Source organism: Anser anser (genome assembly GCF_964211835.1).
Source record: "Anser anser genome assembly, chromosome: 2".
In the NCBI taxonomy this organism is placed as follows: domain Eukaryota; kingdom Metazoa; phylum Chordata; class Aves; order Anseriformes; family Anatidae; genus Anser; species Anser anser.
This window is the reverse complement of record NC_139721.1, coordinates 30,832,667-30,857,850: the sequence shown is the minus strand read 5'-3', so window position 1 is coordinate 30,857,850 and position 25,184 is coordinate 30,832,667. Positions and strand designations below refer to the sequence as shown.

Sequence of the window (25,184 nt, the reverse complement as noted above, 5' to 3'; positions counted from 1 at the left end):
GTTTGGAATTTAATTTATTCAATATATTATAATAACAAATCTCAATGTCACAGTCAGCAGCTGAAATGGCTTCTAAAATGTGACACACAATATGTCACAGGTGAGAATCTATGGACTGAGGACTCGCTCTGGGCCTTTTAAAATGCTGGTCACAGAGAATACTGATGTACAGTAGATGGTAGTCATGGAAACCACTCAGAGCTTACCTTCATAATATTTTTTTTTTGTCAAAACTAGATTCAAAAGGGTGATATTTCTCTTACTTCAGGGCACAGTGTGTTGTAGTATCTAACAAATTATCCATTAGAAGTTTTTAAACACAGCTCAATCTTAAAATCCCTTGCTGGTGTTGTGCAGTACTCGTTGCCGAGCACTAAAGACCAGCTGTGTTATTACAGCAAGCTAGAGGCCCATAGACCTCCCCAGGGTATGCAGCAAATTCATGGAGCAGAATCAGAGCACAGGTGGAACCAAGAGGAGGCAGGTCCACTGCTGCCGGCTTCTCCTTGTTTCCAGTCACTTCTGCAGAGACCAAGTGATTGGGTAGGATGCATGAAGCAGCAAGGGAGAGAGGTAGCCAGGCAGCTGGGTAATGTGTGCTGGGCAAGAGATAAGGGGCAGAGTCTTGGTGCTTGTAAAGGCAAGATGCAAGGCAGGATTTCATTCTTGGAGTCTGAAAAGAAGGCAGCCCGAAGCTCTTGGTAAGGAGGGGTGTTTTTGGGAAGCTGCCACTGTAGACAGTGAAAATGTCTTGGGGTGGGAAGGAAATAATAGTTTTAGGTGATACCTTTCAGAGGAAATAAAAATGCCATAAACAGCTTTTTGACAGGACATCAAAATCAGGTACTGAAAAGCAAGATTTCCCCAGATAGATGATAGCTGGTTGGTTGGTAGGGGTCTCTGGGGTAGTGAGTTGTCAATCTTGAGCTCTCTGATGACAAAGGCTTGGCATTCTCTTGGCTGCAGAGAGTGAGCAGGGAGATCAAATCTAGGAAGACCAGATCTAGGACATGTTTTTAGATCAGATGAAATATAATGCTTATAGTTCTGGAAAGTATAGGTATGGAGAGAAGAAGGTGGGAGAAAAACTTCTCATTCCTGTGTCAGCATGCTCCTGCCTTTATTCCAGTCCTTGAGGCAGCAGACCTCCATTTTGGCTAGTCTGGTGAGAAGCTTTAAGCCAGCTCTGCAGTCAACCAAAAAAGCAGAGGAAAGGGTATTAAATGTATAGAAGGGGAAAATAATGTGCAACAAACACAAAGCATTTTCCCCTCCTCTGAAGTGACAAGACACCCATCAGTGGGTTATAAAATACGCTTAGCTATGATATGACCTAATTAATGTTTCCCTATGGGTAGTTTCTGTAATTCCTGATGAGTTACTGCATTTTCCAAAGTTCAGATGGCATCTGAGGAGCTTGGAAAGGGCTGTCATATTTCCCTGTCTCTGGGCATTACACAGGTCTGTGTTTTTGACACATAAAAAAATCCCCACAATGCACCAATGAACTCACACATCATGCTGGCTTGTTTGTAGCTTTATTTAGAGAAGATTTAGAACTGGATCTACTGTTACAAAGGCTTGGGAAACTCAAGGCTCTATCTAACCTACTCAGTGAACTGAAATCAAGAGTTTTCTGAAAGACATAGGGGCTGCATAATACATTCCAATGAACAGTGAAATGAATATAAGATATAAGAGAAAAATTGGTTTGCATAATGCATGTCAAAATCCCATTGACCAGCTTGGATCCAAAGGCCCTATCAGAGAAATGCATGGAAAAGCAGTAGTACCTTTTCTAGCCTAAACATTGAGTAGATGGAGATATGAGGTACATGACTACTCTCCTATTTGAAGTAAAGTGGTGAACCCAATATCTTCTATCCTGCAAAAGTACAAAATCCAATTCCTTCGGCTTTTGGAGTGTAGAAGCCAGTGTGGATAATTCAAGCCAAAACAAATACAACATTTTAAATGACTTGTGAAGGCACAAATATGTTTCGCTTGAGCCTAAATAACATGGATTATCAAAAAATCCAGTGTTTCTTTCTTTGTGGGCTTTGTTTAATACACTTTCCTTAACAGTTCAGTTTGCTGTGGCCAACGCAGGCCATATCTGCTTGGCTTATACACAAATGAAAAAAACTGAAGTTATCAAAACAGTCTCCTTAATACAACTTATATTTATAATGAGAAGGCATTTAAAAGTTGCATAAAAAGAAGACAAAAATATGCAATTTCAGAAGATTCATAAATAATAAAATCTGAATAGTGACAGAAAAACATCCTCAAGGATTTGACATGCAGTTTTGCAGTTCAACTCTTGAAGACACAGCATCTATCAAGAAAAGCTGACACAAGACTGTCAATAACAGAAGGAAGATGATATATAGAAATGTGATGGGCTTCTTTCACTCCTTAAGATTTCTGTGTGTTCAAGTTGGCTAATGAATGTATGCTTTCATGCAATTTCCCAGTCCCAGTAACTATGCTTTGGTTGGAGCATATAAACTTTGCAACAGGTTTTTCATTTTACTGGACATCTCTGGGCAAGTTAATAAAAAATAATATCTAAATTAGGGTCTTAATCCAACTTTGTCACATTTTTAATGTCTTTCCATGCCAGAAAAAACAAAAACCAAAAAAAAAACCACTTATGAATTTTAGATACCTGTCACACTGGTTGGAAAATAATACTGACAGAGAAAAATATCATTGCCTTGTAGCATGCAAGGCATCCACAGAATTACTTTTAACTCACTTTTGAATTGAGCATGGAGCCAAGCAACATCTTCCCAAATTTCAGTAGATCTGTACTTGAAACTGGATTGAGGTTCATGGTAGAGTAAACAGCAGTTAACTGCAAAGAGATTACATTATTATGCAGGCTTCCTCATACACCTAATACGAAGCTGATTTACTACAAAGGTTATTTCCTAGGAAATTAACAACTAATGTTTTCTTGCCTGGATGGCACTTGTACAACACTTACATGACAAGCTAACTCTCTGATCTCAGTTTAAATCAAATTTGTGACTTAACTGTTCTGCCAAATATTGTAGTGCATTGAGAGGACAGAAAAAGCAACAACAATACATTTCATAAGATTTTCCATCTAGATCCTGAAATTATTCCCTAGAAAGAAACTAGTTTGCCTCTACTGGAATAAAATGAAGATATAAGAAATGCCATCAGGATACTTGTGTCAGCCCTGCAGAGACAGTAGAAAAACAAAAGCTTGAGTAACATTCATATTCTTCAAAGAAATAACTTACAATTGAATTGCTATGAAAATGTGACTCATGATAACCAAAAGCACAGATGACTAACATACAGTTCCAAGAACATGCCCTGTGCTGTTAAATATCAAACACAAAGCACATCATAACCTTAAATATTAAAATACTGTCACCACTGAGAAACAGAGGAGAGCCACATGAATACCCTGCTTAAAATTTGTCACATTTGAACGTGGTAAGATATTTTCTGAAGTTTCATTTCATGAAGTTGTTTTGATTGTCTTCTGAAGTGTATGGAATAATGCACTCTAAGACAGAAGCTCTTATAGTAAGGAGGAAAAAAAAAAGAAAGAAAAAAAGGATCTACCCTACATATCATAGAGCTTTTTTGCTCCCTTCCTCCCTGTAATTAAATTAAATTTATGAGTCCATAGAATTCAGTGCAGGAAGAAACATCGCAGTGTGTTACGGAGGCCACTCTTCCCACATGCCCCATTTCTCCTTCCCCCATGAATAAGGATTATTTTCATTGCTCATTGAAGGTGTTTTAAAGGATGGACCCAACCTCTGTCTTTCCCATGTTCTTGCTAATTCAGCGAGTGCTTCTTCCTGTTACACGTGTGATGCAATTGAAACAAAGCTGTATGTTAACTGCAAAATTGTGTGTTCTTGATTTTTTGCTATTAATTGGGTTTTACTTTCACAAAGGCACTACCTTTCTTTCTGCACATCTCCTATGATAAATGTATTTGACGCAGAGAGCTTTTCATGACTTTCTCTGGGAAATGTTAATCATATTTTTTTGAGAACCCCCAGAAGGAGTGCAACTATTCAGAAACTGTGAAATTTAGGTATTATATTATTAATTTAGAGAGACTCTCTGAATGAAGTGAATGACCTACCATCTCATCTCTCCCTTCCCCTTATTTGCATTCAAGGAGCTAAGACTAAGAAACCTACTAGTGAATTCAAAACTTGCTAAAGAGTCAGGAAGATCTAAAAAGCCTATGGCTAGGTGAAAGTGCAATAATAAACACTTAAAAATCACTGTTCAGTACTATTTTGCTGAACTTGAAAATGAATTATCTGTATTCATTTCAAATCCTAAAATAAAACTCTGAGCACGTCCTTCTTTAACATAGAAGTGTAACATTTCTCTTAAAAATGTAATTTAGACTGCATATTAGGTGTGTATTTAAGAATTTGAACTGCATTTTAAAGTGTACAGGCCTTATGAAGACATCAAAGTTTGTGAAAAGCTGTTACAGTACTACAGGTGAATTGACTGAATAAGGAATAAGGCTTATACAGAAGAAAACAACATGTTCTAATAACTATAGATCACATTAAAGAGGGTATGCTAGCAGTCTTCTTTCGACCATGTTTAGTACAGAGATAGAGGTAACAAAATACAGAAGGAAAAGGAAAATCCTACTTTGTTTTTCTAGGAAGAAGTATGTGAATCTCCAATGATGCTAAAAGTGCATTAAAAACAAAGTGAAAATACTACCCACACATATAATAAATCCAGACTGAATAATGTACCAATAATAATGAGTATAGCTTTTAAAACTAACTTTTTGATATCCTCTGTCAGATGCAAATAAATAATGGATAAGAATGCCAATCATTCCTTACAACAGAACTAACACAAAAATATATTTATTAATGTAGATGAGATCAACCTGTGTACATCTTCTCTTGTCTCTCAGCTCCTGGAATCTGTTGCAGACTTCTCAGGCCATTGGGTTTTATTCTTTGCCCAAGTCCTCAGTCCAACATTTGCTTTTCTACAGGCTGGAGCAGCACAGTTTACTGCATACAAAATCAGTCAACCTCCTTAGCATTCCCATCATTTCACCAGACTCTTTTCCACAGCTTTTCCTGCAGTCTGTTTTATGTCATTTCAGCAAATGTTAATGTAAACACCCTATCAGTATGCTTGCGGACAGGTGACATAAATGAGCATTAGTATTAATTAGCTGATACAATTCAGTTTTCTGGTCAAATAGCTGTGTTACCTCTCCTGGCAAATCTCTATTTGTTCTTGCATCTCGAGCACTGGATGTAATTCCATCATAATGTGACTGGTGCGTTCTGCACAATGTCATCACGTTGCTATAAGTTTAATGTAATGTCTCTTTGGCAGAGAGAGGCATTTGTTTTTTGTGGTTGCTATGGTCTAACTCATTGGCTTATGAAGTATGCTACTGATTTTGTACTGTTCTACATGCAACCAGAAATTTTGAACCATCATAAGCAAGAAGTAATGATCCCTATAAATATGCAAATATGTCTTCTGCATTCTATTAGTCACAGCTGCACCACCACTTTTTGCAGAATGGTTTATTTGACTCACATTTATTGTTACAATCCAACTAGGGATAAATAAGTTTTACTCACAGTTAGAGGACACGCCATAAATAGCGGACAAAGACTTTATGTATAATTCTCATTTTAACAACTGTTATGTGTAGAATTCATGTGCACAAATAAATTGGGGATTAGAAGGAGGAACAGTTTATGTGCTGGACTCTAATGGCAGAAATAGTCAAATTCAGTCTACGTGAGGAATCTTTTCTATATCAAATCGAATGATTCAGCTCCTCACTGAGCAAACCATCTCTAAATCTGAACAACTAAATTTGAACCCTTCTAAACATTCTTTATTACTTACCATACAGTCAGCAGCCTTTGTGAAACCAGAAAACCTGAGCAACTATGTGCAGACTAAGAGAGAAGACAGAGAGAGGAGTATTCACCTAAAAGTCTACTGTCATGTCAAGTTAGACTCAGCAAGTCATCCCTTTTCCATCCACATGTGCCTCAGTCTAAAGAGCTCTATGTTAAGAAGTCGAGTTTGGATGTACACCTAACCTGCAAGCCAGTCCAAGGTTGTCAGCATCATGAAAGCTGCAGATAAATTGCTTTCTGCAAGAAAAGCTGTTCTGTTCTACTTCACTCATTGCTGGTATAACTCTTGTGCTGTCATAGCCCATCTACCCTGGCTGCAGATGGTATCATCTTTGGGCTACTACTTATCCCATCCAACTGCACTCATAAAATCAATGTACATAGGACTCAGACTTTTTGGTGTCAAAACACAAATTAAATAAATAAATAAATAAATAATCTATTTTCCACAATTCTACTTAAAGAATTCAAAACTTGCTGCCTTGCTTAGGATACAAGTTTACACTTGCCTTTGTTTCTGCTAAATACTAGGGTCTATGATACTTTGAAATGTCAACATGACTCACTTATTCCAAGGTATGCCTTGCATAACACTTATACCTAGTTTTGAATGCAGTGATAATAATAGTCTATTTCAAATATAAAAGTAGTATAAACAAATTATAATTACAGCAATTAAAAAAAAATCTGTGACAATTTGGGGATAAGGGAGCATAATTCATGTCATAGGCTTTTTTGTCTTCTAGTGATTTCCCAGCCCAGGTTCTGACCTTGAAGCTTGTCCCTGCTCAGACAAGAATTTGGACTTTAGACAACCATATAAATGAACATATCTATTATGCGTGTGGTTTGGCACAATCCTAACACATAGTCTGGATAAGTACCTTCTTAATAATCTCTGACAGGTTATGAAATACTTTTCTTTCTGTATTTCTCAGTTCTCCTGATCAGTGATAGAAGTTTTGTCATGCAGAGGTTCCTTTGCCTTTTGGGCTGTCTTATCCTGCCTGGGCATGTGGTACAACTTTCTGTTTAGAGCCACAAAGAAGCCACATGCTATCCTGTGACATATTCTAAAGATAAAAGTGTTTATTGGTTCTTGTAACTCTCTCTGCTGCTCAGATGAAGAACACCCCCATGGGACTGCTTTGTCAACAAATGGGGCAGCAAGCCATCCATCTACCTTTCTGAACAACTGAATTGTTACATGCCATCCCACAGAGGTACAGATGGCAACAGGTAGGCCACAGAAGCTTTTGCAGGTGAGTTGCACTGGCTGTGTGGGAGAGCAAGGCCTGCTGCACTCCATACTGCCAAACACACACACTGTCCCCACTGTTGTATTTCCTTGAAAAGTGTATTGCAGTTCATATTATACTGAGCTGCCTGGGGAATGTAGTTGATGTCAGGGCTATTATTTCATTCTCTGTAGACTCAGGGAAGTGACATCCCATTTACTGTCTTTGATTCACATTTTCAAATATTCCTTTGAAAAAGGAAAAGTAACATGACTTTTTAATGAAAAAGGTGCCTCTTTTAAATGAAAAGAGGGATTACTACTTTAATCATTAATGATAGGCTTATGTGTTTTAGAGGGAATGCACTATTACAGCCTAATACTGTTATAAATATTCAGTACTTACAAATAAATGCTCTTCAATTTACTTTTACTTACCTAGTTACGATAACTTACAATCAAGTGTCTCTGGAATCAACTTCCTTCTCATAAGAATGTAAACTGGACCTTTTCCAGGTGAGTCAATAGTTGATTTTGTGTAAAGTCCATTGCAGGTATCTTGAGCTGGCAAAGGCAAGATTAATTATAGTAAGGTGCAGTTTTGGAAAGAATACAACATCCTGATCACAAGTAAAGAATGAAGAATATTAGCAAACAAATATAATTACTGATCCTGCTAACTCTCATGTATTTGTTGTTACTTACTGACAAGTAACAACAGTGGCCGTAGTGAGGAAGACACATAAAGCAGCAGCAGCAAACAGACACCAGAAGCTATATATCCATACTAATTTTTGGACCTATATAGCAGCTACAGAAGAGATGGCTGGACATATTCAGTGGCCAGCATGGGAACATGACTTCAGATGTGTTCCAGCTACAATCTGATTAGGTGCTCTCATTAATATCAGTAATACAGGTGTATATTACCCTATTCAGCCATTGATTTTGTTTTTTCCCGTGTAACTACAGTTCACTATTTCCATTTGCTCCAGAACCATCTCCAAAACTTTTTGTGACTTCCAGCGACAGTGCCTGAAGGTGCACAAAATCCCAGCTTGTCTGACAGAAGAGGCAACCTGAAGCCTGTGGAAGAATCAGGAACACCCTATCCCCCAAAATATCTCATCACTTTCATAATCGGAGTAATATTCACCAAAAATTTGATGAGGCTAGAAAATTTCATCCCTCTTTTCCAATATGCTAATATGCTGCACAGTGAGAGGAGAGAGTTATCTGTGTAGTTATGAACTGTGAAGCACAGACACATTTACTTCTGCTGTCAGTCATGCACTGGGCAAATGCAAGACATGAGAGGAACTTGGTCAGTGAGACTGTCATATTACAGATAGGTAGGTTGCCTTGCTTTGGTAAGCATATAGTTATCCACTTATCCACAGTTATCACACACAGAAGTAAACGCCCAAAAGCTACAGTTAGGAATCCAAAGTATTGATCGCACAGTATGAGCCAGACTCTTAGAGAACTGAAACCTTAAAGGATGAGACAGAATAAAGGCAGAGGAAAGAAAAAATCTATTATTAACTGCACTTTACAACTGAGAATTGAGATCTAGCATGGTCAAACAGCAAGAGAAGAGTGTGCATAATAAAAACAATAATGAATCAGCAGATAGATTAATGTTTATGGTAAGGGTAGGTTAGCGGCTATTATTTGCATAGCGATGGACTTCAAAGGTAGTTTTTCAGATTGATTAAATACAAATCCTTCAAAAATACTTCTCACTTTGTAGTACTGTATTTTCACACACTTCCCTGATTCTCAACATTCATTTCAGTATTTTTGCTCTTTAGATATATGCTGTAAAGTGTATATCAAAATGTTTAGGTTAATTGTTTTTTTATTTGTCAAATGACATTTTTATGAATAAATCCCATCTTTTGAAAATGTTTGAGTCTTTTCAGTTCCTGGTTTCATTTCAGATATTAGAAATGAAATTCTAGATCTTTTCTGGAGGTTTCTTAGGAGAACTATACACTTTATGAATAATTGACCCACTTTACCCTGACCAGCATTACGTTTCTGAGAACTGTCTATCCAGAAGGCTGAGAAGTTTCTTGCCTTCATGTAATTACGTTTTACCAGACATTTCACTGGGAAGACAAGCATGGTGATGAAAACAAATTGTCCTGAGTGTGGACCTTTAGTGATGTGGTTTGAATTTTAGTTTAACCTTGGGATGGAATGATTCTGTCACTGTCTGGTAGTAGTAATCTGAATTTGCTTTTCATGATTCACCTTCTGCCCCTTCAGTTGTCAAGAACATGAAATGCTGCAGAGTAAAGCATTTATAAAGACAAAACCGCACACAATGTTGTCTTTATGGAAGGGAAATATATCACAATTGCAACCGTTTTTTAAGGTACACAATTAATTTCAGTTCATGTTAATTAGACCCACAATGGCATTTTCACTGTGTTGATGAACTCTAGCAAAGAAAGTTCAGAAAACCTAAAGAGTTGTCTCCATTTACTCAGTACCATTGGACTGTGTTGCAAATGTGACTAAATTCTTAGAGAAGCTCTGAACATATTAACATATTAAACTTATTCATTGAAAATATTCCTATACATAAGTCAACATTCAGGAGAAATTAATTAAGCAAAGGAGGAGAGAATCTTTAAACTTGGTCACACAGACAAATTCCATGGGATGATATACAACATGAATTTACAAAGCATCAGTCACCAAGGGCTAGCAACCTGCATACATCACTCTTATCTACTGCCAGAATAAAATGTTGACACAGACCATTTCCCCAATGCAGCCAGTATTCTATATATCTACTGCCTCAGTCCTGGGATATTTTTATATGACCATAAATGGCTGTCAGTGATGATCTGAAGCATTTATAAAGGCAGACAAGAAGAGAGGTACTGAGGCATGAGATGGTTGGTCTAATTCTTGAGAAATAGCCCTGGTCATTTAAGCTTTTTTAAACCCAAAACTCCAAAACTGACTTACAGTTTTGAAGATCATTTAAGAAAAATCTGGTTAATTTGGTTTCCATTTTCAATTTCCTTCCTTTCCTATATATAGTTAGGACTAGTTTTCTTCTTTATGAAGCATTTTGCTTTTCATCTTATTTTATTGCTCAGCAATTCAGCATTATAAGATACTTCTCTAACTCTTCAGTTTAACTACACCATATAATACTGCTGGATTTTATTTTTTGTTTTTAACAAAACTTAGCAAATTACTTAGTATCATTTTCTTGTCCATTAATTTAACAGTTTTTATTTTTATTGTAACATTTTCAAAATAAGTAATTTTCATTTTGATGCCACATTGTGGCATTCTGATGTAACATTATTTGAGTAAAAAGGAACTAAGCAAAAGAACATTTATACTACCCTTTTACGAAGAGCTGGAGTAACTGTTGCTATGGAGCAGGTCTGCTACTAAAAAAAAAAACATGAACAGGCAGGCCTCTAAATTTTGTGATAGAAATGGAGACAAAGGACTCAAGATTTTTGCAATCTTTGTTCACAATTCATATCCATAAAGTCTCCTAATAATATGTCTGGAAAAGGCAATTGAACCCCACTGATGGAAGAAAATTTATATGCAGATATACTGGAATTTTCCAAGCCACAAAATAAGGAAGCATTATAGTAGAATAACCTATGCAGAAAGAGAAACGTGTTCTGAGTGCTATTGATTTTTCTTCTTTAAATTTGATATTGATTGCTCCTGTTCATTGATTACTAAAAAAGTGTATTTTTCACTTTCAAGCAAATCATTTTCATTGCCTTGCTGTCCTTCATTCCTAGGTAAAACCCCTACGGATGCTATACTTCAGGAATCTGTAAGCATATGTGACTTTTTCATTATTTATGACTTGAATGTCTATTGGTTGAACACTTAGGGCAACAAATGTTATTAAATTGCTCTGAAAGAAAAATCAGGTTCAACAGGTCATAGCCGTCACTGATACCAAAGCATGGCATCTAAAGACAACCTATTGTTCTGTACAGATATTACCTTATCATATTAAGGATAATTTGAAGATAATGTTCAAAATTCTACTTTTCTCCATTTCTCAGCAGATAGAAAATGTCATCAACTAATTTAAGAAAAAAAAAATCTGGGCTGCTCCTCTGTCAGGGTGTGATCTTCTAACTCACCAGCCATCAGTGCAGGCAACCTACCTTGGTCTTCCCCAGAGCAATACAGCTGCTTCTGCACCCTGCAGAATAAATAGCCCCAGAGCTTCTCCTGCAGAAACGCACCCCTGCAGCCCCCCAGCAGAGATGGGTCTCACAAAGCCCTTATGGAGCTTTGTTCTCTTATGTAGACATCATTATTTCAATTCATTACAAAAGCCAGAAAACAAATCTTAACTGTTATTTGGGTGTTAATAATTGTAGCTAGTTGTGGAGTTTAGATGACCTTCTTATTTTGCTGGTTAGTATTGCTGTGCTACAGCAAAATAAATGGCCAGTTAAAACCTATGATGTGCTCATACTCTAGAGAAGCACAAAGGTTGCCCTGATAGAAATGGGGCTTTTGGAGGGAAAAGAGTGTTTTCTTTTTTAAATAAATTCCCCTGCAATGGTTTTATTGATTTACCTTCAGTCATGCAAATTTGGTATTTGGTTTCCAGAAGAAACAATAGCAAATTTAACATTGCTAATGTCTTTACTACTTCAGAAACATATTTGAAACGTGATAAAAAATACGCTGCTTTTAAGTATGTTTTCTCCAAAGACAGTAATAGGTCTTAATGGCTCAGAAGGAATATCATAATACAATATCATCAAACCTAATCTTCCATAAGAAAAATAGTAATATCAAATGGCCTCTCTTATAGAAATGAATTGCAATTAATTACCTAATCTGTTGGAGCATTTGTAATATATATTTAATGGCACTGCTGTCTGGCATAACATTCCAGACAATTTTCTGAAGAAATATGATCTAAGCATAGCCTCAGGCTGATACTATCAAATAACACAATGTGCTGTGTAAATAAATAAATAAATAAAAATATCTCAAAATAAAAGAAGCAGCTAATGTTTCCATTTCTAGGGCCTCAGGAAAGCCTGTTCCCACCCTAAAATTTACTTCTGGCAGCCTATCTCCTCTGCTGTTATATCTGGATCATGCAGTAAATAAGTATTTAGCAGTGGCCTTATTGTAGGTAGCACTGAGCAAACGATTCCCCATTACTATATATCACACTCCAATTACTAAAGATCTTGCCATATGTCTCATAGTGTGATATAAACAGTCCATTAGGCTTTCTAATGGTGGTGTTAAATAAAGGGTGAACGAATATCACTAGAACAGTTAGAAGCCCCTGGGCAGCTTTGCATCTTCCCATGCCATTCCTATTAATGAGATTATGACATTGCTTTGGTCGATAGAACCTGTCATTTGAAGGTTTCCAGTTCTCCTGCCGTTTTGTGTTGAACTGACAAGGCAGGTGTACCTAAATATCTTTTTTTTTTGTCTACTGTCTTCAACAGTGTAAAATTCTTCCCTCTTAGTCCACACTTACATTGCTGCCTCTTTTTGCCCATGGAAATAATGCATCTCTCATAATCAGGTGAGAGACCTTTGGTGCAGACTCTTTCTGGAATCTAATGGAGCCCCTGAATTGTTTAGCATCTTTGAGAAACAACATTATTCATCTAAATGACCTCTGCATCAGTGTTCTGGCAAGGCATTGTAAGAATTTATTCAATAATGGCATATTTTTTCAAATTAGATGAATGTCCATTATTTTTCTTACTTGCATTAAAAAATAGCAGAACCTTTGAAAGTCAGAATTACTGCAACCAAAAGCTCATTAAGACTTGGAAGTCTAAGCTTAAAGGACAATATTAAGAAAAGTAAAATAATTGAAGGTGAAGGATTAGATTAGAATAAAAAAGCTTAGTAAGTTACCTCTACAGCTGCTGTAACATATATGGTATGTGTTAAGCAGAGAATTAACAGTGAAGCACCAGAGAACAGCTGAGTAATGCTCTGCATCGTAGACTCAAACTGTATTGACTGCTGAGCTTTAGTATAAACCTATACATGTAAATTTCATACAAGCAGTTGTGCCACCTGATGTGATGCATTAATACGGAAGAGAATGTCAAACTTGATTTTAAACTCCTGAATATCACAGACTGACTATTGTGTAGTTTAGGCTATAATGAACAGTAAATCTATCAATATGTTATGTATGATTTTAGAGAAGTTAGTATGCCAGAAAAAGACAACAACTAAGCAGACAACATAGCTTTGTTGTTTTTATATGATGTTTAAGAGAGCCTGTTAAATTATCATAAAAATTCAAACCTAATATCATCCACTAACAAACTCCAGAATGACGGTGTGCACGTTTCATGTGTAAAATACAGGAAAATGTTATGTGTAGCATTTCAACATTTATCATTTGCTTCAACACCATTTTTTTCTCTATTAAATCCTATTGATTTAGTAATCAAAAAAATTGTTAGATAACGTGTCTTCTGTCCATTTGTCCATGTGTTCTCTGTGCAGCTAATAGATACAGAGGTACCAAAGACATACACCAATATTGTAGTACTGCACTATGTCAGTATTGCACCAAAAGGACCACTTTTTAAAACCAGAAAGTAGGTTGGTGTCTTGTCTCCTCCAGTTTGGGGAATCAGCCTAGCATAACACTATGAGTGTCATCCAGGAATGATTGTAATGATGGTTTACAATGGGGGGACACTTATAGATGAAGAAATTTTCCAAATCATTTTACAATTATCATTGAAGAGGTTTTGGATAAAGTTAACCAAAGACTGTATGATCTCCTCTTCTATACATCAGTGCAAGCAGGGTGCTTACAAGGAGGACTTGGGTCCTTAGTGAATACTGTTCTTATATTTTTACCTTTGACTTGTGCAGGTATAAACAGGAAGGATTTCCTCTTCATTTGTGGTGAGAGCACTACTTGTGTCCCAAAAATCTGTGTAATTTCTGTCAGCAAGTATTGTGAAAGACAGCTTCAAAAGTAATACTGCTGTAAAAAAGTCCTGGAGAGTCAAGTAGATAAGACTGAAATATGGCAACACATATTAGATTTTAACTACCACATTCTTATGAATGATGACACAGCAGCAAGATCAGAAGTGTTTGTCAACAGAGGTGTCAAAGCCTATAATCGAAAGCTTACTACCATGGTTTATGGATGCCCCAGTCAGTTGTGTAAGTCCAAGGAATAAAAGCAGCAGATGAAAAGCAGAACAAATGGGAATTTCTGAACTGTCATTGGTTTGTACAGAGTTTGAAAGGGCCTTTCCCTACTGGCCTAAGTGAAGTGCAGTCAAGAGTACTGACCAGGAAATAAAAAAATAAAAAAAAGGCGCACCTCAGACTAACATTTAGCCATGATGAAGCCTCAAATAGAAGATGGTTTTTAAACGAATAGGTGGTGCTCCAGAACCAATGTGAGGGAGAGGGAAGGTGCTCTCCTGGAAGTCCTCACGGACCGCAAATAAACGTGGGTAAACAAACTGTAATTTCCTCCAGTCTATCAGCTGTTCTCAGTGTAGAGGACTTTTCTTTGTACAAGCTTCTGAACTATAAGAAATAAGTAACTAAAAATCTCAAAAAGAAGGCTCCAGGAAGACCTTACAGCAGCCTTCCAGTACGTAAAGGGGGCCTACAGGAAAGTTGAGGAGGGACTCTGTGTCAGGGAGTGTAGTGATAGGACAAGGGGGAACGTCTTTAAACTAAAAGAAGGAAGATTTAGAATAGATGTAGGGAAGAAATTCTTCACTCAGAGGGTGGTGAGGCACTGGCACAGGTTGCCCAGAGAATCTGTGCATGCCCCATCCCTGGAGGTGTTCAAAGCCAGGTTGGATGGGGTTTTGAGCAAACTGGTGTAGTGGGAGATGTCCCAGACCATGGCAGGGGAGTGGGACTTAGGGGATCATTAAGGTCCCTTCCAACCCAAACCATTCTGTGATTTGATGATTTTATGATAAAATTCTATGATTAAATCAAGGAATGGTCTTCTCTGAGGTAACTGCTATGCTGGATTACCCTGTTATATCACTTTGATGTAAAAGAGGCAGTTAATCACAAAACATATACTGACCTAGCTGAACAACCTTCACCACCTCAAACATTGTGATAAAGCCTAGTGGTAATGAGAGGCTGCACACTGATATAAAGAGACTGTTCATAAATACTCCTTTATGTTCATAGCCCAATAGATAAATAACAAGAGAAAAACTGTCCAAATTTAGACTTCATTTTTATAAATCATAATTTTCAAACAGCACCTGAGGAAGAAATAGAAAAAGAAATGCTCTCCCAGTTCTACAAAAGCCTTTTAGATTCATGAACATACTGAGGACTTTTCAGAGTTTACATGTGTCCCTCATCTAAGACATGAAAATTAAAGACATGAACTCAAGTAATTTTCCTTAATTCCACAGAACAAAGAAGAAATATTTGTTGGGAGAGTAAATATCTGTTTAAACCAGAAGGAAATAAGTATAAATATAAAAGAAGCTCTAAACCAAAACAGGACTGGGAAGGGCATCCTGGGTCGCCAAATCCAGTCTCATTCTAAATCTCTTCTCTGAATTTATAAATCTCCATCTGAAAGTATTTTTTTCCCTAACCTTTGAAGGAAAGTCAATTGCAGAACCATCAATGATGTTTTAAACCAAAGACTGGATAATTTTTGGTCCTAATTCCATCAAGAACTTCTACAGCTTATTTTCAGGCTAGGCTAATTGAAGAGAATGTCCATTTTTTTATAATTTCTGTCTATCTTCCTTTCAATATCAACCCTTCTGTTGAGCACTGGAACCATTTTCAGTCTATATGTATGCTGTTGTTAACTGTTTATTCTGCTATGGCCTTCTCTTTGGAATGTTGCTTTGTACCCCATTCTTTCCCTCATTAAAAAGCAAACCTATAATTTAAAAGTGCACTTTTTTTTTTCCCCGCTCATTGATACTAGCTTTATCTAGAGAAACAGGCATGGGAAGATGCTTGAAGGGGGGATTAAAATCTCCTTGCCCTTTTCATTGCACTAAATAAATGTGTATCTAATCCCGATAATACTCCTTTTGAAACCAATATAGTCATGCTTGTACTTAAACCTGAGCACATACTTCAGTGTCTATGGTATCATCTCTAAGATGCAATTGAACCAGCCAATTGTCAGCTATTTTAAACCATGAATTCTTCATTTGTGTCTAAAAGACACATCATGGATTTACAAATATCCTATGAAATAGAAAGTGTGATCATGGTCTCCAGCACTGTTAAACAGTGCCCTTACTAACTGTCTCAGAAATAAAAAGGGTTTAATGAGACTTCACTATCATCGAGAGATGAAGCTCACTTGTTCCAGTTCCAACAACATTTCTACAAGATTATCCCACAGTATAATCACTATACTTGCATTCTAATGGAGGAAGAAAATAAGAATACTATAAAAGAGCAAGATAGTTATCTTTCAACTTCTGTGAATATGCAATCCTATGTAAATAGCTGTACCTCCAGTATATTTCCAAAAGCATTTAATGGTCATTATTTTTTGTACTTCCATTGAAAATTCTGTGAATAACCACCAGAGAAAAGAAATGACACCATATGAACTAGAAGCGCAATCACATTGTTCAGAGACTGAGTAAAAATCAGCAGACTGCTAAGATGAATAATTAGGGTGTGAAGTGAAAAAGTTGAGAGTTTTGAGGGGAATTGAAGGTTTAATGATGCACAGGAGATGGAAAACCATATTAGAAAAGATTTTTTCTGCAATACCTCACAGATTAAATGTGTTAGCATAACAGTGTAAAGGAAAATTGCAAAGAACTGAATGAGTCAAAAACACTGATGTCTAAACACAAACAGAAGTCAAATACCCAATCAATAGTAACAGAGGCATATTGGCAGAAGTGATTGTTACCCTTCATGTTATGTTATGTGTAGAAGGACTGTTGCAGTAATATGTGTTTCTGGAAAGCAGCTGAACTTCAGCATGTACATCTACGGTGATCTCAGTTCCCCAACCTGAAGAGGTGCAGAGGAGAAGCCTTCTGCAGTTTGTGCCTGTGTGCTAACCATGTCTCCACAAAGAAATTCAGTTTGCAAACAGCATTCCAACAAAGTCTGAACAAGTGAAAAAAGTATCCAAAAGATAAACTGGCATTTAAGAGCATGAACACTGCTTAGACATTTTAACCCACTCTAGTCAGGACCTGAACTTTTGCATCTCATTTGAAAGACCTTTAGCAAGGTCTACTCAGCCTATGTAAACTTGGAAGGGAGAGATCTTTGGGTGAAACCCCATGCTTCTGAATGTGAGATCTCCTAGCAGGTCTCCATGCCCCAAAAGATTCTTTAGTTGCAGCTACTGGGTGTTGTACAGCAAGCTTAATAAACAAGCTACTTATCTTCATTGTTTCCTACTGTAGGATTTATTTTAAAAGAAACTGTTAAAAGTCTGTACTAGATGAAAGTCTTCGGAGAAATATGTGAGCAGAAGATACTGAAGCAATTATTTTAGAAAAGACAAAAGCAGATTCTGAGAGAGAAATTTACTTATTACTTTTTCGTCCTCTAAATAATTCAGCAAGTGGGAGATTTCATGTCAGCGATTTCATTATAAGGATGAAATTATTTCACAAAACCCTTTTCTTTCACATTTGACACAGGTTCAGCTCCTCAGAGAGCCTCTTGAATTCTTAAATGGTAACACTATTGCTAATAACCATCAGCCCTCTTGCTGACACTTCCCCAGCACATGGAAGGACGGATCCTTTACTACCTGGCTTACTGTATTACTGGAGAGAATGGAGAGAGAGCTGCACTATAACTAACTGGACATAATGAGTTTTCAGTGGGATTTAGAAGCTGTTAATAACCACAACATGTCTCCATAAGATAAAACAATACCTGGCTTCTTCTAGCTTTCCCTTACTTTGTATCTGTCTGTCTTGCTTATGTTCTGTGGTTGCTGCTATTGCATTTACTGTACTAGAATTTAAGATTTCCTAAATGGAAGATGTATTTCTAGGAAAAAAAAATTCAGCACTGTACAGGCAAGATAAATACTGTCCTTTAATAAATACAAGAAAGGCAAGCACTTTGACTGAATGTTTTAATCTTTGCAAAAAATATTGAAAACTATCTTCCTGAAGCAAGGAGAAAATATTAAACCAGCAGGGCAGTTAATGCATTTCCTGGGACTAATATAAAAAAAAATAATCCAAACAGATAAATGATATTAAAGGCAGGATATGAAAATGCAGGCATAACAAAACACCTGCAATAGCTAACAACAGGGAAATAAAAACAAATCCTGGTCTGTAACACAGCCCATTGGCATTAGCATGCAGAGAGCACATTCTTACTCTGTTAATGTTTTCGAATCTTGCTTCTAAAAGTACATATATTCTCTCTGAAAAATCTCTAGATTCTGACACAGGTATACTTCCTGTAAGTGCTACAGGGTCTGCCTTGTCCTCTCCAACCTTCTGTACCACAGTGGCATGTGCTCCATTCCCTTCTCAGACCAGCTGCACACAGGCATGGCCTCCAGAAACACAGACATCTCCTCTGCTCCTCTCCTGAGCTGTGGGAGCACAGGCACAAAAAGGGGTTAGGTACATGAGCACTAGAAACTATTTTCCCTTTCCAACCACCATACATTAACTACCCCAGACCTCATTTAGCAATGCTGAGGATTAGGTGATGCTAACATCTAAGAAGACCAGTATTAAACAGGCAAGGGATATAAGGCCATTCCCTGCTCTTACTCCCAGCTACCTTCCTTCTCAGATAACCTCTTGCAATTGCTGCCTGATTTCAGAATAGTGCAATGTGTTTTCATCTGAGTTTCCTGCCTGAGAAACCACAGAGACCTAAGCCTCCAGCCCATACCTCCCTTCACAGATCACTCTGAGTTTATGTTTCAAAACCCTTGGGTTTATATTCTTCGAGAGAAGTATGTATTTAGATGCAAACTACTGATTGTTCTTTACAGTTGTTTAATCTAGGCTAGTAAAACAGCTTTCTGCAACTGCTGGGAAAATCCAGTTCAGATTTTTTGAGGATTTTATTTTATTCCATGATGTATTTCATTTTTCAAAGAAATTCCCTGTGAAATATAGTTTGCTAAGGGAAGACATTATAGTCTTACAATATGTGAACACCTAATAGAAAAAAAAAAAAAAGAAAAAAATATCTTTTGTAAATAATATGTCTGCCTCTCTAGATATCTTGGAAATTCAATATTTTCTTGAACCAGTGATCTGTCAGTGTTAATGATGTTTGACTATGACTCAGTGCTTTAATCGTGTTCTCTTCCTATTGTTTCATTTTCTTGATGATAATTAATGCTTTAAATGATGCATCCACATGAATATAGAGAAAAAATCCTGTTGACCACTTATGCTTTTCCAGATTCTTTCCCAGAACTCACTACTTCTGACAAATACAGATAACTACTTTCTTCCAACTAATTTTTGCCTTTTTTTAGCCTTTTTCCTCCTTTTCCCTTTCTCTCTCACACATGAGCACATGTACACATAAACATATACATATTTTTTCCCCATGAAGTAAAAAAAAAAAAAAAAAGAGAGAATGGAAAAGATAAAATATTGAGTTTAGTTTTCATGAGGAAAATAACCTTCTTTAAGCTCAGGTCTAATCCTCTATCAGGCAACACTTGATGTTTCCAGATATTATGACTAATAACAGTTTTACTCTCTCTTCTACTGGCATTACACACACCACAGTACCTTTTAGAAAACTGATTCCATCACCAGTGAAAGTTCTCCATTGCTGTATTTCTCTGCATTAATTCATGCTTTCAGAAAACGAAAAACTTTTTCCAACAAATTTGAGTCACAGAAACACTACTTGATATCAAAATGTTGATAAATAAAAAAGGAAATCATGTCAGCAGCCCATAGTTTTGGTTTTGTGGAGGCACTTTGTCCTTCATGAAGTGCAAAAATATGGGCTTTCATGGGAGATGAGAAATTACTGCTTTTTTGGTCTCTTAAAATACTACATTTAATGCTTTCTGTTTAATGGAAATGAGATGAAATTGTACAGTTGTTACTACATGGACAGATGAAGTTGCTACTTTAACACCTCCTAGCAATTTCTGCAGTCTTTGGAATTCTTCTGATATCCTGTTGTATGAGATATGTATCAGTCACTTCAGAAAGAGTAAATCCAAACTCCAAGAGATAAACTTACTAACTAGATTTTCAATAAATAATTTAGAAAGCCTGTTTCAAATGAAAGCTTTCATTAAATACTTAAAATATTAAACAATTTAGCTTTTTTTCACATCAGACACGCGTTCATCCCCTCAAAGATGTCTGTAGGTTTATAAATACAATAGCGCTGTTATTCTAATAAACCATTTGCAGCTATCCTGCATACATTTGCTTTGGCATATTGATTATTTTAATTATCTCTTTAAAAGTTCATTGATATTCATCCTCTAACACATGAAAACTTAACCTGAAACTAATAAGAGTCTGTCTTTCTTCTGGGGATTTTTCTGCTATGGGATTAAGAGAAGTTATAAAGAAAATAATTCAAAAAGAATATTTTACCACGTTAGCCTGTTTCAGAAGTTGGATTGACTCTCTTAATTTGAAATCATTTTTATTTCATAATTAAGCAGTTGTTGTGTTCAATATTGTTCTTTGTTAATTATTACAAACAAGGCTTCAGTCTGTTGAATCTGCATGGGAATATAAGACAGAATGTTCCTATTTTGTGGGTTGTATTTGACATCATGATAGAGTCTTATTAGTGACTCAGTTGTACTTATCTGAATAATTAAATTGTGTTAATGGCTGTAATATTTTCATGAGCAACATTATCCTTTTTTATTGTCATTGGCAATGAAGGATAGTAAGATGCCAGCCATGATAATGCAGCTTTTGTGGAACCCAAGGAAATATTTTTAGAATAAATTAATCCAATCATAATGAACTACAGAACAAGGTAAAGAGTTTTTCTGGAAGATTTTCAAAGAACCATCAATAAAGTGATGTTAAAATTGATTACTTCTCAGCATGCATTCAAAGATAAATGACCTATGATTTCATTTAAAAGTTAATGCAGAAAAATCTTCAAATGCTAATGGTGAAGAGCAATACATAAACACTAAAAAAAAAAAAAAAAGGGAAAGAGGAGCAGAGATATAGGTTAAAAATAAGGACATTTCATGGATATTCACAAGATGAAAAACAATTAAAAGACAGATAGATAGGAAAACACTGAAAATCTGAAGATATAATTCAGGCAATCCAAATGTAGAAGTCTTAACAGCAATGTGAACTTTGTTGTTGAATTTAGTTATGTAAATACTTTTCTATGTAGGAACAGTGAATGGGGATAAAGAGAGATTTTAAGATCAAGTTTTACGAGCAATTTATGGGAAGTTACATTATGGAAAGGCATATTTGGTCATCTCAGATAGCCAGCAAATCAATATCTCAGCCTACTTTGCTTCTCCCAATCTTATATATTGCTTCTCCCTACTTATATGTTGATTTGCAAACTGACTGCTGTCTAGATGTACCAAGATATCATGGTTATAAGAAAGATGTTTATATTCATAAGAGAATCACAACTTTTTGTTATTTTTTTTTTTTTACTTTTTGCTCCCAAAGGATTATGAATTTTTCTGAATAACTATAAAAAGCTGGTTTCTTTTTTGATGTCTTATTAAAAGATCATCCTATAACAATATTGGCTGTAGAATATTAGCTCATTCCAGTGTTTTTCATCTGGATAGAACGTACTATTGCAAAGATATCTGGTGACTCAACGTCTTGTAAAACCAACAATCATTTCACTTACCTACAATGTTTCAACATCACTGTAGAAAATATGTTTGGGTACATAGATTCCTCCATTGTCAGAGATATGCATTGTCAAGAGGAGAACTCCCTTATTATACACACAACACAATTAAAATCACCTGTATAACTGTCAGCCAAACTTGATGCCTAATTAAACAATTAATGTTTTCTGAAGTGCATTATCAGAATTCTGCTAAAAGACTTTAATGCACAAACAGCTGCTAAAACAGAATGACAATAAATATTCAGTTTTTAAAAACTGAATGTGTCTTCTGCACATAATGCTTCTCTTGGCAACAAAATAAGCATATTAGCCTTTATAAGATAGGGAACACAGAAGAAACAATGACATTACATTTTATGACCAGGAAGAAAACGCATTTCATATTTTCTCTTTGAAATACCTCTCTCTCTCTCTCTCTCTCTCTATTTATTTATTTGTGTAGTTTGCCTGATACCACAGCACTGAACCAAGCATGATGACAGGGTATGAGCTCACCTTGAGCAGTGAAAAGATATTAAGAGTTCAGAAGAACTGAGTGCCCGAGTGCCCTTATCCGGCATATTCAGAATCAAAACCTAGCAGTTTTGGAACATGCCCAGTTTGAAAATACAGGGAGAAATTCCTTGTTGCCATGTAAGACCTCTCCCTTACAGACTTTGATGGTGTTGTACCATTTTCAATCACTAGAAAATCCAACTCCTTCATTACAAAATAAATGTCTGACATAATATCAGCAAACAAGTTTCCAGTTTATCAACACTTAGACCATTCCCTTTCATTTCTTGTCCTGAAGAGTAGCGTAAGAAAATGGATAAGCTTTCTAACCTCATTCACATCCATGCTGTACCAGGGGGTAATTACACCTGTTGTTCAAGATCAAATCTACTTCAGTGATATCAGCCATTGTCTCTAGGCTCACAGTGCCGAAACATTGGACATAGCAAAATATTCACAATATTCACATATCCTATATTACCCTTACGAATATGGCAAGAAAATATTCCCTACCAATGGTAAATATATATTGAAATTACAGGATGTTTCTTGGATATTAGATAACAAGTCTTTATTTTGAAAAAAAAATATAATTTAACAACGAATTGCTTATTTGCATCTGCACCTCTAACCCACATTACTCAATAATAACAGTTATTCACAATGCCCAGTCAATATCTAGCTGACTGAGAAAGAATCTCTAAAGCAACCACGATTAAACAAAAAAAGTTGATAGTTGTTAATTAATGTTCACAGAATAATTTTTTGTCCTTCTTTTTGTTGTCTTCTTGCCTTTTTGTCTTTCTTTCTTCAAAAAAAATCCTTTGACACATAATACTGCATGTGCTTGCCATGCCTCCTGAAGTGTTTTTTACATGTCTGCTTATAACAAGGCATCATCCTAATTTAATCTCATTATTTCTACCCACAGGGTGACCTGATATGCACAGGATATTATCATAAAAGACGACAAATAGTTTTAAGACCCCACATTATTAAAATTATGAAGGCTGCGTCCTACCTTTGTGAAAAAGAAGTAGATTTTGTGACCTGATCTACTCTGAGCTCTGTACTGATTCTGTTGGGCCATGAGCAGACATGGGTGTCCACCGCATGAAGCCCAAGGTTCCCCTGATGTGTCATTTGGAGGAATTCAGCGGAAGGTAATGAGGAAGATGATACTCACAGTTTCCATAAGGAAATAGTGCTCTGAAATGAAAGAAGTGGGTCAATTTTCTTTTGTATGATAATCCTAAAACAATAAATAAAAAGAGCTGCAAGTATGAAAAGCATAACTTTCCATATGCAGTGTTGAAAGAAGTGATAGACTTGATTAATACCAAGGGAAACATAAACGTAGGAAGAAAGTTTCTACCAATAAAGGTTATTAAGAACTGAGGTAGATTGTTCAGATGGGTTAAAGAACTGTCAGGTTAGACAAAATCTGTTTGTTTACGGTATGGCCGCTTCTGCTTTTGGGCAAGAGAGAGACTCACTGGCACGTTGACCTCACTCCAAACCTATTTTCTCTGATATTCTCTGAAGTCAGTGAGATATCATACAGGAGTAGCAATTCATGAGCATGTACTTTCCAGTATTAACAGAGCTATAACATATAAAGACAAATAACTCCTTTGTGAAATCTGGAAGGAAGGTTTTTCCATCAGAACTCACTGTTCTCTCACAGCAGTCCTATACTACATTTTACCTAAGTGTATTTCTGTCATTTAACAGCTATATAGATGTAGATACCTCCCTAGGTAGATGTTAGACCCCAGAAACATTTAAAACCATAAAAAGAGTTTCCTGTACTTGGTCAATGACTACAGAAAATTACTACGGATGGTTTTCCTCTCTCCATGTGTGTGTCTGTGTGTTTGGTCTCTCTAAATGTGTGTGTACATTTAAAATCACAGGGAGGGATGAAACTTTGCACGTACTGCAGATTTTTGTAAAAATCATTTTACTCCCTTTTTGATTTATGCAATTATTATTTGTGAAGTGTAGTCAGAATTCAAAGCTTAATTTTTAGTCAGGTAGGATCCCAAGTCAATAGGAGTTCTAGTCTTTGAAGGATGAATGAAGTCCTCAGCTAATAAAATTGCTTACTGTCTGGACAGCTTATTTTAAAAGCCCATTAATGGTCTCCTCCAAAGCTTTATGAAGCAACAGACAAGGGCTCATCTTCGAACAGCTGAAACGTCCCATGTACAGAACCTCTTTTGGACAAGTGTTCCTGAAGTGAGGGAAAACACAGGAAATTGTCTTGACTTGAGATAAAGGTCTCGTCTTAAAACCTTTGCTGTATGTGTTCATGGGTAAAGGGACTACCAGCACAACTCATGGCTTTGCTCTTAGTGCAAGCTCTTCATCCTTATACCGCAGTTATCCTGAAATTCTAAAAGGTTGCCATAAGAGGGCTATATTTCCATCATCAGTTTTCAAAGCTGTCAGTGAAACATCTTCTAGGAAGCTACATGGTCTCTATGACTGAGGTCAGATCTCCCTCTGCCACCTCCCTCTTCTCTGAAGGAATGGCAAAAAGCATACCTACACAAGAGCTACAAACACCTCTTCCACGTGTGAAAGAAATACAAGAGACCACTTCATCATAAATAGCTGGAGATCACAGACGAACTTTTCCCTGCTGGTGTTTTTCCTTACAA

At 36.4% G+C, this 25,184-nt stretch overlaps 2 long non-coding RNA genes across 2 annotated transcripts; one reads left to right on the top strand and one right to left on the bottom strand.

Moving 5' to 3' along the window:
- Positions 1-471: 471 nt before the first annotated feature.
- LOC310893906 lies at positions 472-23,455 on the bottom strand. The gene is made up of 3 exons (XR_014579404.1): positions 22,018-23,455; positions 2,762-2,860; positions 472-1,186 (listed from the first exon to the last, which is right to left on the bottom strand). It is a non-coding gene; the product is annotated as an uncharacterized lncRNA (long non-coding RNA).
- On the top strand, positions 6,041-23,577 carry LOC310893907. Its single transcript, XR_014579405.1, has 3 exons — positions 6,041-7,686; positions 10,965-10,999; positions 23,450-23,577. It is a non-coding gene; the product is annotated as an uncharacterized lncRNA (long non-coding RNA).
- The last annotated feature ends 1,607 nt before the right edge of the window (positions 23,578-25,184 follow it).